Genomic DNA, 6,000 nt, shown 5'->3' with positions numbered 1-6,000 from the left:
CGAGTCGCGCTGATCGATAGTCGCTGCCCGCCGGACTGAGCCAAGCCGGCCGCCACCCAGCACGTGGGGGCCGGCCCGGTGCGCCATCTTACAGCCACCGCCGGCGTCCTGGTAACCTATTTTCTCGCTCGAAGCGCACACAATGAAAGCGCCGCAACCGACAAACGCGTTCACGCTTACACCCGGTGTAAAAAAGCACACTTAACACGCGGTTCACAATGTCCCTGGCGTAAACGTCGGGTCGGGCTGGGAGTTCATGAGGTCAAACACAAGTGTACCGAGCCGTCAGTGTCACGCTCTCACCGGTACGTTGTGCTGCTCTCAAGACTGTGGGACACACACACACACACAGAGACACACACAAACGTGGGGGCGGCGGGGCTGAGGAGACACACGCGGACAGACAGACGGACAGAAGGACATGTCTGTCCTCTGAGTCACAGTGTAAATAAAAAAGGCGGACTGGAGCGTCTCGGCCCCCCCTCTCTCCCACAACCCTGCTGTCCCGCTACACACAGACACACACACACACGCCCGGCAGGCCTCCATCCATCCACCTCCACCCTGTGTCTCACACATTCCCCCACACACACTCTCTTCGGAACCGTTCGCTTGTGAAAAAGTTTTTCTTTAAGTAAGCGTATCGTTTTTGGACATCCCGTCCCTCGCGGAAGACGGAGAGCGAAAGCGCGTCCGCGTCCTTCTCGTCCCCCTGGTTCTTCTTGGGAGAAGTGTGGGCGCCTCTCGCAGCTCCCGAGAGCCCAACCCGTGGACATGCAGCCAAAACGTCACAAGTTAGGGTCTCAGGGAAGGAGAGAGGCACCGTCCATTGCTGCCCGGAACCGTCCGGAAGCGCGGCAAGGCGTCCCGGTGCACGTTGCCACGGTGCGGAGGAAGCCCCGAACCCACAACGTATCTACCCGCCTTCGGCCGACCAGTGCAGCAGCGCTACGCACAGCAGACACCTGCAGAACACACGCCCCACGCAGCACGGGTCCGTACCACACCGTACGCACACGTCCTCACACACACACACAAAGGCGCACAGCAGACATGCGCATTCTGACCACAAGAGCATGCCTGCAGAAGAGCCACGCCACACACGGATACCTCACACTGACCACACACACACACACACACACACACACACACAAATCCCGAGTTGAGCAGGAGGCTCAGCGCAGGCGAGAATTACAACAACAGATTTAAAACCGGACACACACACACACACACCTACATAATACATGCTATCAAAGAAGGTTGCATCGACTGCTTTTACACACACACACACACACACACACACACACACACACCTACAGAATACATGCTATCAAAGAAGGTTGTAAACTATGGCTGGTTCTGCATGAACATCAACTGCTTTTACACACACACACACACACACACACACACAACTGGCCGCTGGACCGGACTCACCCGCAGGCAAGGCTGCAACCCTGGATACTGCAGTCCTGCGTGTCCCTGTCTCATCGCCCGTCTGGGAAGAGATGGAGGGAGGGAGCAGAGGGGAGAGAGAGAGAGAGAGAGAGAGAGAGAGAGAGAGAGAACAAGAGGAGGACGGATGAGGAAAAGAAAAACGGGCAGAAGATCGAGCTAATCGAACGATTAGGTGTGTGTGTGTGTGTGTGTGTGTGTGTGTGAGAGAGAGAGAGAGATGCCGTCTCTACTTGACCAGTACCAGTGAAGAGACAGAAGTAAAAGAACAGAGAGGAGAGGAGCGTGACTTTCTTTTGGCAGACGGCTGCTGTCTGCCCGTCTGGAGCAGAGAGGCGCAGAAGAGAGGGAATGAGGGGGGAGGGAAGGAGGAAGCGAGGGAGGGAAAATTTAAAAAGGTAGAGAGTACAAAGGGAGGTAAAAAACGCAGGAAAACGACAATGTGTGCAAGTGAGGAGCGGAGCAAAAGCAGAGTGGATTGAGACAAAGCATCATATGGAGAGAGAGAAAGACAGACAGAAAGAGGGAGAGAAAGACAGACAGACAGAAAGAGGGAGAGACAGAGAGAGAAAGACAGACAGAAAGAGGGAGAGAAAGAGAGACAGACAGAAAGAGGGAGAGACAGAGAGAGAAAGACAGAAAGAGGGACAGACAGAAAGAGGGAGAGACAGAGAGTGAGAGAGAGAGAGAGGGAAGAGACAGAGAGCGAGAGAGAGAGAAAGACAGAAAGAGAGAGACAGAGAGAGAGGAAGAGACAGCGAGCGAGAGAGAAAGACAGAGAGACAGAGCGATTGAGAGAGATGGGGGGTCCACAACATCAGTACATGAGACCACCGCTGCCCAGAGCTCAGAGACGAGGGGAGGGGGGACGAGGGGAGTCTTTCACACAAGATTTGCTCCTCAGATTGCACACACACACACTCAGACACACACAGATTCATACACTTTTGCACCATCACACGTCAGTATTTAAATACACACACACACACACACACACACAGCGGTCATCTGATCCACCCTAGCTAAAAAAAAAAACTATAAAAACAGACATAGAGATGAATAATAGGAAAGAATGAGATTCTGCCATCCTTACACAAACACCTCACACTCATCCTCTACAGTACCACCCTCGCTCTCTCTCTCTCTTTCTTCGTTGGTCGGCGGCTGCATCCCTCGCTTGGCGCTGTCGGAGCGTGAGGAATAAAAAAAAAATCGGCTCTTCACTCCCTCCAACAGCTGATATCAGTTAGAGCCAGAGGCCCCGCTACCCAGAGAGAGAGAGAGAGAGAGGGAGGGAGAGAGGGAGGGAAGAAAAAAGAAGAGAAATCACTCCTGCCTGATAACGTCCCGCCGCCGTTACTGTCTCCGTCGCTCCGGAACGAGCAGAAGGGGAATGAAGAGAAAAGAGAGAGAAAAAAAAAAAATCCCAGTCCGGTGCTTTCGTACCGTCTTCATTATAGTAGTCCTACAGTTCTCTCTCTCTCTCTCTCTCTCTCTCTCTCTGAAAGCCCAACTGGGGATCTCAGCGGTGTGGGGGAGGAGGGAATGGGCGAGAGGAATAGTGAAAAGGAGAGGAGGAGAGAATGAGGAAACCGGAGATAGAGCGAGAGGGCGGGCAGGCGAGAGTGAGTATTTGAGTGTGTGTGTGTGTGTGTGTGTGTGTGTGTGAGGCATGGCAGTATCATGTGCTTGGCTTACATTTAATCTTCGCTCATTTCTGCTCTCTCCCCAGTCCCACACAGCAGAGAAACGGAGAATCTCCCTTTCATTTCGGCTCGTGGCGCTTCGCGGCCTCCACGTAATGGGACGTCGACAGATGAATAACATTCGCACACGTCCCCCTGTTCCTTTATGCGGCCGGTGGGGTTGCTAAGATGGTGAAAATAGCTGCGCTGGTGTGGTGAATAAAAGAGGTGCGGGAGACACGTGTTCCCGTCTGAGGAGGGACACAGGTTTTATATCACCTCTCAGACAAAGCGGTGAGGAGGAGGAGGAGGGAGAAGAAAAAGAGCTTCAGGCTCATCGCTATTTCAGAAAACACATCAGACCATGTCTCCCTCCCTCCCTCCCTCCATCTTCAATCACACACACAGGCGCAGCAACATTAGCGGCACTCAGAAAGAGGTCGGCCACCCCTGTAAATAAGCTGTGCAGACACAACAAACATTAAAACACAAACACACACATGCGCCGAGGGGGAAAGGAGACTACGAATCGATGGACAAAAAAAAAAAAGAAAAAGCAGAGCTCTGCACCAGCCCACTGCAGCGTGGTCCAATCACCAGCAGGGGGAGAACTGCCTGCTGTTGTCTAGCGGACAGTCAGTGGTGACCACACACGTACACACACAAAGTCCGCCAACACACATCAAAAAGACTGTCATGGACGACGATAACAACTACGTAACATCAAAATGTTATTAAAATGACTATTTAAATTTAAAGACAAAACAGTAACGCATTTTATACTGCACTTCTTGCTAAAACCAAGCATTTTCCTGATAAGAATGATTGGGTTCCCTGTCTTTGCAGGCCATACCCAGATTTCACTACCTTTATTTAATAACAATAATAATAATAACACATTATTATTGTTATAAACATATGTCTAAACATTTTTTGGTACGTATTGTTTCAGTTGAGCAATTTTCCCTTTTGTGGGGGGCATAGTGGGAATATTTGGCCACTCATATTAATACAATAGAGTCTAATAGAATACTTCACTCTATCGCTCTAAGTATATAAGATGAAAGCCTAAACCACTATACTTGATGATGATGATGATGATGATGGTGATTACTAACTTTATTTTTGCTTCACAAATTTTTGAAACTTATTATTGTTTTATTATAAGAAAATTATTGGTTGTCTTGGTGGTGACAGTTGGGCCATGCAAAAATATGGATACAGTACAATCTAGTACAATTGTTAATATAAACCATAACATTATAAAACTCTATACTTATGATGCTAATGATTAATATTATTTTAGGGGAATAGTCTTATTGGGGACATTTGGGGGACATTATTATCACACAAAGATATAATATAATACAATATAATGCCATGCAATACAAAAGCTCACATACACAGTTTTTCGAACCCTCAACACAAGCTCATATTGCAGGGTCGGTCTGTGACCTGTGGTCCACATTTGCTCAAATGTTTCTACAAAGTCCCCTTCTTAAATACTCTTAATAAAATAGCTGCTGACTGTGATATCATCACCTAAAAACGGCTTTCATGACACAATGGGGCTTCTGTGGCCGATACTATAACATCTGCTGCTTATAAGACAATACAGAGAAAGAGGAGAGAAATAAGATAACAGCAGGCAGAGCAATTGAAACTACTGCTCACCAAAATTTGATCAATCAATAACCCTTTTCATGCACAAATGCACAACATAGATTTTATATTTCTAATGATATAACACCCAAACATCTTAAACGATAATAATAATTAACTGAATATAAGAATGAAAACAAAGTAATAGCCAATCATGTGACTTAATAATAAACTGATAATGCACGCTGGTTTTATGGAGCAGTAAAACAGCGGTAAATCAGGTCTGGTGACGAGCAGTGGCTGGGCGGTTCCAAACTCCATCCCCACCACTGGCACAGGAGCGCCATGCCAAATTCACTTCATATGAATTTGCTTTTGAAACGGTGAAAATCCAGAATGTTCTCGGGAGGGGGTGGGCCAAGGGCCTGACAGGTAAATACCTGCGGTTCTGGTCGGAGACGGGGGAGGCTGGCTGGCTGTTTACTCTGCAGCACTGTGGCTTGAGGTTTGGGCCCCAATGATCTATTTTGGCCCAATGCGTTTGGCAAGTTGTTCTGCTTTTTCCTCGGCTCTTCTCACCACAGAACTACTCAGTTTTAGGTGCAGTCATCCTGAACTTTATTCACATTGGCGCTGGCGTAACTTATAATACCTCTGTGACAATTTGGTCTAAATCGCCTGTTTACGGAAGCTCACTCTTCCAGGAAAAAAATGATTCTTCAAGCGCCCACAAAACACCAAAATCCAATCAAACCACTGGTGGGAAACACATGTCAACCACACACCTAACATAAATGCCCACAAACACAAAAAGAATGTAAAAAATGCCTGCATTGTATACATATTTGCATCATATACATTTCCATTTATTACAGTTAGTATCAATTACACAATTACACAGGCTTCTCTGACATTCACTGAATTCATCAAATAATGCATTCTAACATATTACAAACAACATTCACATGCATTATTTAGTTTAGCAAAAGAACATCATTTCTGATTAATAGAAATGATCATAACTGTAACAAACCACATGCAGTCTACATTAAATAAAAGAAAACCAAGCAGTGAAATATTTAAAGGAACAGCAGACATTTAGAATATATGTGTAATAAACATGTAATAGATGTATGATAAATGTGTAATTACTGCTAAAACATTTAGAATCCTAATCCATAATCCTAAAATTTATCATAGAACCCAAAGTAACACATTCTGAATATTTAAAATCGTTCACCCTGTGACGTATTTTAACCGG

Source organism: Denticeps clupeoides, chromosome 6 (genome assembly GCF_900700375.1).
Source record: "Denticeps clupeoides chromosome 6, fDenClu1.1, whole genome shotgun sequence".
In the NCBI taxonomy this organism is placed as follows: domain Eukaryota; kingdom Metazoa; phylum Chordata; class Actinopteri; order Clupeiformes; family Denticipitidae; genus Denticeps; species Denticeps clupeoides.
This window is presented reverse-complemented; position numbering follows the sequence as displayed.